Source organism: Mastigoproctus giganteus, chromosome 5 (genome assembly GCF_048544385.1).
Source record: "Mastigoproctus giganteus isolate SK-2022 chromosome 5, ASM4854438v1, whole genome shotgun sequence".
NCBI lineage: Eukaryota > Metazoa > Arthropoda > Arachnida > Uropygi > Thelyphonidae > Mastigoproctus > Mastigoproctus giganteus.
Window position 1 is genome coordinate 73,679,997 of NC_143579.1, and position 10,496 is coordinate 73,690,492.

Below are 10,496 nucleotides of genomic sequence, written 5' to 3' on the forward strand. Positions count from 1 at the left end.
TTGTTCCAGCAATTAACCACCCACTAGCTAAAGGCAAATTTCCGCACATCTATTCTACATGTCTTTTCTTAATTTGAATTTATGCTCCTTTAGGTTCGTAATCTGAACAAGTGGAAGGATCCCATCAGAATTCAGCATGCTCAACCCATTCAACCCTCAATCAGATCACCGCGGAGGTGCCTAGTGGTATTGCTTGTGAAGAATAAACGAGAGAGAGAGAGAGAGAGAGAGAGAGAGAGAGAAGAGCAATAAAAATTATACAGCTGTAATTAAACCACCATGTTTAAACCCTACTATGGAATATTGTTCCCACATCTGGGGCAGTGCCCCCAAAATCGCTCTCAGGCTTCTAGATTCCTTTCAAAAGTTAGGTTAATTAATGACTCATCTCTAAGAGTCTCTCCACTCCCTTTCTCATACACATTCTGTTTCTGTTGCATGCCTTTTCTATTGATACTTCCATGGGTACTGTTCTTCTGAATTGCTTTCTATAATTCCTGCTCTCTCTCTCTCTCTCTCTCTCTCTCTCTCTCTCTCTTCCAAAGCAGTCCAAACACGTGCCACAATCAGTAAACATTCTTTTACTGTTCAACTTCAAACTCACAGAACCAACCCTTCTTCCTCGTTTATTCATTCAACTTCTGTTTTATGGAACAACCTTCCTTCATATGCATTTCCTGAAAATTACAATCTACAGAAGTTCAAGTCTAATGTCAACAAATATCTCCTTTCATCTTCTCAACCTTCAACCCATGCACAGTACTAAAATACCTCATGTTTGGGGTTTTCATTAAAAAGAAAAAAAAAAAAAAAAAAAGAAAAGAAACACTGAAAGGTTAAGTTCAGAAAACAAAACTAGAGTTTTATTAAGTGTTCTGCATGCTTATAATCGTAGTAATTCATTGATAAGGAGATAACTATATTTACTTTTCACTCCTATTAATCACAGAAAAAGAAAAAAAATTCATTTAATTTAAGAAAAAAATCAAATGTGCCTGAAATGTAATGCACTGCGTACATTAACTCATTTTAACTTTCACATCTCATATAGTGATATATATTTTAATAAAGTCTGTATTAAGAAAGTCTGTTTTTTAATTAAACTATTTGTGTTCTTTCCTTTAAGTTCACAATAATATTTTATTATGCTGCACAGGCCCACTGCAGCCCTATGTGCCGCCAGTAAGTGAAATCAAATTTGCCGCCCCGAAATCTTTACATTAAAAAATAAAATAAGGCATAAATAATTATTCATTTATTTATTTAAAAAGAAATAAATTACATGTCTCACATATAATATAATGAACAACCAACCAAAATGACAAAATCATTCCGAAATTCTGTAAATAAACTTTAAATTCTAAATCACAGTAATCGTACTCTATCACAATAATAAAATAAAAAGAAAATTATAACGTTGTTTTCTTGCTTTAAGAAATGTGAATTTTTCAATTATTTCATTTATGTTCATTTGTTTCAAAAGATCATTTTATATTGAAATTATTGCGAAATTAGAGATTTGTTGTTGACACATTGTCGATCGTAAATAATTTTTGGTTAATTTTAATTTTTAAAATCTCCGTTCACCTGAGGAAACTGAAACTGGTAAAGTTGGAAAAATTCTTAATGCAACTGCTATATTTGGAAAAGTATCTGTAAACTCGTTTTTAAAAATATATTGTTAATACTTCAAATGGAGTAATAGTCTTTAATATAAATCTAATTATTCAAATAATGCTAAACCATCCATATCAGACTCAGTACAATCAATGTCACTTAATTCAATATGTAAATATTTCTACATGTTCTTTCATATTTGTATACCTTTCACAGTTAACAAGAAAATTGTTTTGTCCATAATTTGAAAGAAAAAATTAATGTTGAAATTTTGTTTGGCACTGATGCCAATGATAGTAGCCATATTATTAGCCAAATCGAGAATTTTTTGGAATGCTTCCTCTGTTCTATTTTCTTTAAAATATTCTGTAATATTTTGTAGACATTCAAAAGCTTCGTGTATATCAAAATTCCTTTTTGGAGCATTTTACTTACCGGATTAATTTTATTTAAAATATCATGCCAAATTATAATTGAATAAAGAAACATAAGATGTTATTTTTAAGGCTATTGATTTAGCATGATTCCTTGTATCCATATCTATTTTCGTCTTCAGTGATTTCAAGTAAAGCATTGTAAATTTCTTCTATTTGGTTTCTCAGCGGTTTTGGCCTCTATAGTAATCTTTCCCATCGGGTGTCAGACAAAGGTTTAAGTGTTAAATTAGTTGTATATTTTTGAAGTACTTTCCAACGATAGTATGATAATGAGAAAAAAAAAAACAATTCCTGAACAATTCAGAAAAAAAATCAACTACTGTATTTCAAAGGAAGTCTTGGTGGCGTTGTTTATAACAAGATTTAGGGTGTGAGCGGCACATGGAAGGAAAAATGCTCTAGGATTAACTTCAATTAATTTTTTTTTTGTAAACCTTTGCGTTTTCTGCGCACATCCAAGCCCTGGCCACGTAAATTATGAATACTTAGATTTACTCAATAAGCATATTTGATATATATTCAAACAATTCCTGTCTGGTAGAATCATGCGCAGGACAAAATCCAAGAAAATGTTTGCTTATTTAAAATTTAATAGTGCTTATGTCTCTAAATACAAAGCTAAGTATCACAGTCATATGTTGAATATGACTTACATCAGACGTTGTATCAAAAATCATAGCAAAATATCTAGTCATTTCCGGTATTTTATCTATATTATATATATATTTGGTGAAATTATTTCAATAATTTCATTTTGTATTTGATAACGCAAATCATGCTGATATTTTTCGATTCAGATTTCTGAATACGGCGAATATGTTCTGCCATAACTGAATCAAATTTAGCAATTGTTTCAGTAAGTTTTAAAAAAAGTTAGCATTGGCCACCGTAGCCAAGTGGGCAGGAGTGGGAGTGCAGTAGCACACGATCTTTGAGTAGACTGGGGTTCAAGCAGACTGCTGAATACGGTCAATCTGCCAACCCGCACTGGACCAGCGTGGCAGATTATGGTCCATTTCCCTCAGCATGAATTGTTGAGGAGGCTTCCATCCTGCAGTGGGTTGATAATGGCTCCACTTTACTTTTTTACTATTACTATTTTCATATAAATCTTTTGAAGATCCCCCGAACGCTATACACTGCCTTTCTAAAAATAGTATCATATATATTATTCTTTCAATTACCAATTCCTTTTTTTTCTATATCATATAATAGCTGTTCTCTAGCGTCGATTGTAATGTTTGTCTTTAGTGACTGTGCCAGATCGAACCATTTTTCATGATTTTTTAATATGTACTGCACTTGTTTCATGCTTACCTAAAATAGCAGATAAATTTCTTCAATTACTGAATCCAAATTGATTACTTAGTTGGTTTTTACAATCGCCTAATATCCTGCAACAAAAGAAAATTACAGAATTTCGCGATAAAAAGAATAAAGTAACCTTTGACCTTTTTCTCCGTTTTTTCAGAATTTTCATATGATAAACATCTGAATATTTTCTTTGACTTTAATCGGAAGGATATTCTCTATTTTTAATTTGAGTAGGATAATTTTGAATCAAATAGTCGCATTGTTTCATTGTCAGATTTTCTGGCCAATTACCAGAAATCAGTTGATAATGATATATTGTATTTTAGTCAATATTTATTAAATATAATTATTAAAAAAAAAAAAAATCGCTAAATAGAAAATTTGGCTATTAATAAGTTTGACAGATGTCGAACTTGTATGGGTAAAAAAAATTTTTTGCATAGTCTTGAACTGCAGCCCATAAGTGATGCTTACCTTGCCTACCCACTTGCGGCAACCCTGATGCTACACAGTAAACTGTAAAGAAACTGGCAAGCATATACAGTACTCCCTTATGTAAGAGGTCATGAATCCAAAACCTAGAGGCATAGATGACAATGTTATATTGCTATATAAATAAAACTAAATCAGAAGCAAACCACTCATATAAATATCTTTTAGAGTATTCCCAATAAATATTTAAATCACAATAATTAAGATTAATTATAAAAATTAACATAACCTTTAGCAAAAAGCCCTAGGAGTTCATTCATGTAAAAGAAAAAGAAACCAAGAACTAAGACATATTTTATTCAACTATAATAGTAATAAATGGAATATTTATTAGCTTATTATTAATAATTACTTATTATTACATATTAATAATTAGTATTATTATTCATCATCAATAATTACTTATTATTTATAATTAGAATTAGCTTATTATTAATAAGCTAATAATTGAATAAACTGATCACTTCTTTACGAAACAGTTTTTCCATTAACAAAAACATCAGGGCAGAAAAGTAATTCAGTCCACAATCCCTGTTAATTGAAACCAAGAAAATACCATTGAATATTTTTGGCTTTTATTCTTATATTATATTATCTTATATTAAAATGGGAGGGATGCCTCTCCCATTTTCACCAAAAAAAATTGATACGTTTAATAAATATTTAATGTGAAAGAAAACAACTATTACATGAATATAATGAAATCATAATTCTGCTTGCATAAAGCATTATGAATGAGCAAAGAGTAAATTTTTTCCATGTTGATTCATTTTAATGCCAATCACTGATTGGATGAATAATAGTTTCACCACAAAAAAGTTACAAATTCACCATTACAACTTTAAATTATTTATACATAAATTGCATTCAATATAAATTTGTCAATTTATAAACTTCTTTTGGCAGAAATATTATGCATCACATTAGCATGGCTAGTGTTATAAAGTGACATGGATAATTCACATAGAATGCATAGTATTTTGTTTGTTTTTTAAGGTACATCAAAACTGAGTTGTTTTTTTTTGTTACTTTTAATTATATATTAATATTAGTAGCGGAAAAACTGCAAGAAAGCAAGTGCATACAACATAAAAAAAAAAAAACTTTCCATTTCACCTGTCAATCCCCCTCTAATAGTCTATTATTAGGGAATAATTTATTCAAACCTCCACTTCTACAACACTATGGAAATTTGTTCCAACAATCAACTACCCCACTGGCTAAAGGCAAACTTCTAAAACTCTATGCTGCATCCATTCTTCATTTGAATTTATGCCCCTTCAAGAGAAAGGATGCCATCAGCACTGAGCTTCCTCAACCCATTCAAAGCCTTAAACACCTCAACCAGATCTCTTCAAAATGCCTTGTCCCCAGATGCTGCAATTTGCAGAACTGAAGCCTTTCCTACTAAGAGCACCCTTTTGTTCCTCTCACTAATCGCATTGCTCTTCTATACATTCCAACAAACCAGCATCCTTTCTAAAGTGAGCCCTCCATGCAGTACTCAAGATGTAACCTAACCTTTCCCTTATATAAAAGGGCATTATCATCTCCTTATCCCTGCTGAAAAAATTCCTGTACATCATTGATAAAACCCCATGAACTGTCCTGGCAGTCTAACTGCACTGCTCAGATAACTTCACATCTGACTGCACAATTACTCCCGGGTTTTTTTTTCATTTGCCACTATCCCAACTATGGTACCACACAGTTGATATATATTAATTGGGGATTACTGCTACCCATGTTCAGTACCTTACATTTGCCAATGTTAAACCTCAATTGCCCAACTTTTATAGATCTTGTTGCCAGTGGCGGATTTCCGCACAGGCGCACAAGGCACGTGCCTGGGGCCTCTTAAATCAAGGGGGCCTCAAATCTCAGGTCTCAAAAAAAAAAAAAAAAAAAAAAAAATTGTTTCGTTTTAAATTTTTACACTCATCTTTATTACCGTTACTGAATAAAACTATACTTTACTATGAGAAGTTAGTAAACTCTTATGCGAATATCCCCACATATTATATGAAATATCTATGCAAACTAAGTGAATCTGAAGTAGAATACATATTATCATTAATGCTAGATTTTATGTATTAATGTTAGATTTGGGAGGGATGGTAGTTGTGTCATTTTTTCATTTAAACATTAGTTAAAATATGTATGAAAGAATTGCGCAACCAAAATTATTAAAATCGCAACGCCAAATCTAGACCGCGTGCTATAGTAAAAACGTGCACATAGAATGCACACTGTAGTGGTACCGAAAATATTTAGAGGGGGGCCTCAAAATTGAATTGCGTGTGGGGCCTCTCAAATGCTAAATCCGCCACTGCTTGTTGCAGTAGCATAGCCTGATTACTGTTATTAACTACTCTGCCAACCTTCATACCATCTGCAAACTTAGACATTAAGCCTAGCATGACTTCATCAATATCATTCCCCTGATTTTACTTTCTATAAACAGAGGTCTTTCCTGTAGAGTTTAATAGACTTTGTAACAGTTTAAACCACTTAGCAACAGTGCATGAAACTAGACACAAAGCACTAACTGCACTTTAGGTTGTTTTCATAATGAACCAGGTTATCAGTTTTTAACAGATAAGGAAACAGTTTACTAATTGAACTCACACAGAAGTTGAAAACGAAGATGGACATTAAGAAAAACATACACCACAGAAACCAACAGCCAGTTTAGTATTTTAACTAGGGATACCATATTTTATTCTTCAAATCTGGACAAAATACTTCAAAGTAAATAATGTGGGAAATAAACATAACATCATTCTATATTTCTAGGAACACAATTAAATAATAATAATTATTAGAAATTAAATAATTATTATAAAATAAATAAAATTATCAATTTAATTAACAAACAAATAAATTTAATTTATATTATAACATTAATTGATTTTAATAGTAATTATATTATAAAAATAAATAAAATATTAAATTACATAGTTAGGTGGACTATCCTCTTATTTTCTTTTTGTGGGCAGCAGGGTTTAAATACTTATAAACTTTTCTTTTTTTTTTTAATAACTAAACTAATGAGAGCTTTATCTGAAAACGTGTATTTGTTTATGACAGAATTAAAGTGAACAGAGTATGTGCAAGAGCCAATGCTGACAGCTAAAAAACTTTGCCTTTACAAGTTGCATTAGTATTGCATACTTAAAAATAAATGTTAGGAAAAGGAGGAATTACCTCCTTTTTTTAACTAATGTCTTGTACAACACTTCTGTGCTAATACTCTCCATTGTTGAATTAACTATGCAAATAATGAGTCCATTGTTTAAATTGGTTTCAAAGCATTTAAATTGTTTTTAAAGTATGGACTTATTGTCTTCTCGCACTTAATGATTTGGGTTGGTGATTCAATATAATTTTGAGGTTGGGTTTGGGCTTCGCGGGCCACTGATTCCGTGGTGCATTGGATCGTTGATTCTGTCTTACAGTGTGACGAATTCATGTAAATTATTTGCATAGTTAATTCAACAATGGAGAGTATCAACACAAGTGTTCTACAAGACATCATAGAGGTAATTCCTCCTTTTCTTAATTGATATAAAACAGAATGTATTGAGCCATTGCAGCTCTGTCATCTATTAAAAATAAATGATATCCTTTTCTTCTTATTCTTTTCCCATTAAGCTTACTGCTTATTGGGTTTAGCATGGATCATCTTGGTTTTCTGGAGACTCAAACAAACAAAGTAGAAGTTTCCTATGGGAACTTCTACTTTGTTTGTTTCCAGTTCTTTAATAGCCGACCGGGCTAGCCGAGTGGGTAAAGTGCCTGCCTGGCAACCCAAAGGTGGCGGGTTTGATTCCCACCTCGGGCTTGGATCAACTTTTTTACTTTTGTTATAGTTTAGTTTTTTGTAAATAATTAAAAGTTTTTTGCAAATATTATTTTACAGTCTTTTCTATCATTTTATTTTATTTTATTATTCAATCAGTCATAAACGGTTGGTGTGTGTGTTTAAAATTGGTGGTATGAATAATCCCAACCTCAGAGGCCTTATTGCAGATATATTATAACTTAAAATCTGAAGCACATACACACTCAAAAAAATATATAAATAAAGGCACTGAGGAAACCCTCGATATTCCCTTGCCAAAACACAAGGGTTCTGCGGAAGAGAGATTAAAAACTTGCCTAAAAGTGCCTCATCAGATGAATTATGATTTTGTAGCTCCATGACCATAGTACTTTCTTGTTAATTCAGTTTTATACATTATCTTTCTAGCTATTTAAACTATTAACAAATAATAACAACATTGATTCTTTCATAAGCAGTATCTTTATGAATTAGCAATTCTATCTACAATGAATATTTTTCAATTTGCAATTTGGCTTCACTGAGATAATATTTAATCTATCTTCACTCTTGAATACTATGTTCTTTAGATCAGTGGCGTATCCAGAAATTTTGTTGGGGGGGGGGGGGTCGTCGAAAGTTAATGTTGATAATGTCTACAAGTGTCAACATGCACTAGTACAATATGTAATAAACTAAGGCAATTATTTTGGATGAAGCAATGCGACTACACTAAAGATTCACTTCTGAACGGTCAGTGCTTTTGCACCATGTTTTCTTCATAGCGAACTGTTCAAGTTGATTAACTGGCATCATTTTAATTGTATCTCATATTGTGAATCAACCTTCACAATGAGTTGCCAAAATATTGCACTGCTTTGAATAAGTAATGCTTCACCAGTGGAGAAGACTAATGTTACTTATTCTCAGCGGATACCACCACCCAGACAGCACCATTTCAAAGCTTGTTGGCTTAATTGTCGGTGGGCGGGCAGGTACCCTATTATTGCAATAGTGACAATCCAGTTGTGAAGTATAAGTCCACAATATGAGAGATGCCTGATGGTGCATAATAGTATAAACTAAGGCAATTATTTTGCATGAAGCAATGGGACTACGCTTAAGATTCACTATTGAACGGTCAGTGCTTTTGCACCATGTTTGGTTCGTAGCGAACTGTTCAAGTCGATAATTGGCATCGTTTTAACTGTATCTCATATTGTGAATCAACCTTCAAAACGAATTGTTGCCAACATTCAAAGTGCTTTGAACAAGTAATGCTTCACCAGTGGAAAAGACTAATGTCTGAATAATGAAGACTACTGCCACAACAGGGTACCTGCCTACCCACCAATTAGTAAGCCAACAAGCTTTGAAACGATGCCATCTGGGTGATGGTATCCGCCGAGAATAAGTAACATTAGTCTTATCCATTGGAAGCGTTACTTATTCAAAACAGTGCAATACCTCGGCAATTCGTTGTGACGGTTGATTCACAATATGAGATACAATTAAAACAATGCCAATTATCGACTTGAACAGTTCACAACGAACAAAATATGGTGCAAAAGCACTGACCGTTCAATAATATATAGTAATATGAACATAATGTTTTTTAGGAGCCGCAGCCAATGGGTGGCGGCTACGCTTTAGATCCCTTCTTATTACACATCTTATACTACAGCAACTTTCCCAAATACTATCTTAATCCTATTAAAATTGCAATGTATACATTTTAATATGCAATTACTAGCGTAATGATGACTGATCGGAGTTTTCCCCCCCCCAGTAACATTTCATTAATGAAAAATGTTACAAGTACCATATACAAAGTAGGCATCGTGCAAGTGCTAGCATGAAGCTTGTCAACTGATAGGGCGTTTACATATTCCTTCGCAATTTTTTACCTCAACGTTTTAACTTCATTCATAAAACTACCTATTACAATCAAAAACCATACTTACCAAACGAATCATTAAATAACGTCAGTAACAAGCAGAAACAATTCCAAAGTTTTATAATTATTGTTGTATTATGCTACAGGATTATACCTAATTAATAAACATGCAAAGGCAATAGCAAGTGTTTCCCATAAGGTAAATTTTGGTGAGTACAGTAAGACTAATTCTCAAGACATCAACAAACAACTGTTGACATCAGCACTAATCAATATGTCCCCTCATTATACAAAACGTGATATATAAAATCAAGAGAAGTCTTCGTAACGAAACACCAAACACAATTTTACGTTAAGCCCCGCTACAGACACATGACGTCATAAAAAGTAACCTCGGTCACAATGATATATGAATATAAACAATCTAATACTTCCAAACCTCACGTGCAATTAGAAAAGTAGGGAGGATTTACAACATGGGTCTAATACTTCCAAACCTCAAGTGCAATTAGAAAAGTAGGGAGGATTTGTGTTCTTTTCAGAAATGCTAACACATAAAAATAAAGCTAAATAAATATTCTTTAATTGTATAAAAACTTCAACTAAAATACATTTCTATTTAAATATTAAATGTACTCTAATAAATAGTAAATATTATAAGGGTTTCTTGGGATAATTTTCGATGTGTTCTTTTTGATATTATAGCCCTGGAGCCCAGTCAGTTTGCGTAGTAATTTCGATTGCAGTCGTTTACCTCGTGAGGAAAATGACTGGGTTAGAATTAATCCCATAAAACTTTACTGTGGTTCCTCAGGGACCAGGAGAAATTTTTATGGGATGGCATTGGAACCGCGGCGGTTAATCGTTAAGGGGTTAGACCTGTACGTTTTCTTTTACCCAATGCAATCCAGCAAAA

At 32.5% G+C, this 10,496-nt stretch overlaps 1 protein-coding gene across 2 annotated transcripts in view; it reads right to left on the minus strand.

Moving 5' to 3' along the window:
* fwd (phosphatidylinositol 4-kinase beta fwd) overlaps positions 1 to 9,925 on the minus strand; it is a 241,061-nt gene extending 231,136 nt beyond the window's left edge. Inside the window, exon 1 of one of the 2 annotated variants that reach the window (XM_090374066.1) lies at positions 9,648 to 9,925. The gene's annotated coding sequence lies outside the window, so the exon portion shown is untranslated. Of the gene's footprint in view, positions 1 to 3,842; positions 3,891 to 9,647 lie in introns of those variants that run through there. The other variant, XM_090374067.1, reaches the window with a different exon arrangement.
* Between the last annotated feature and the right edge of the window lie 571 nt (positions 9,926 to 10,496).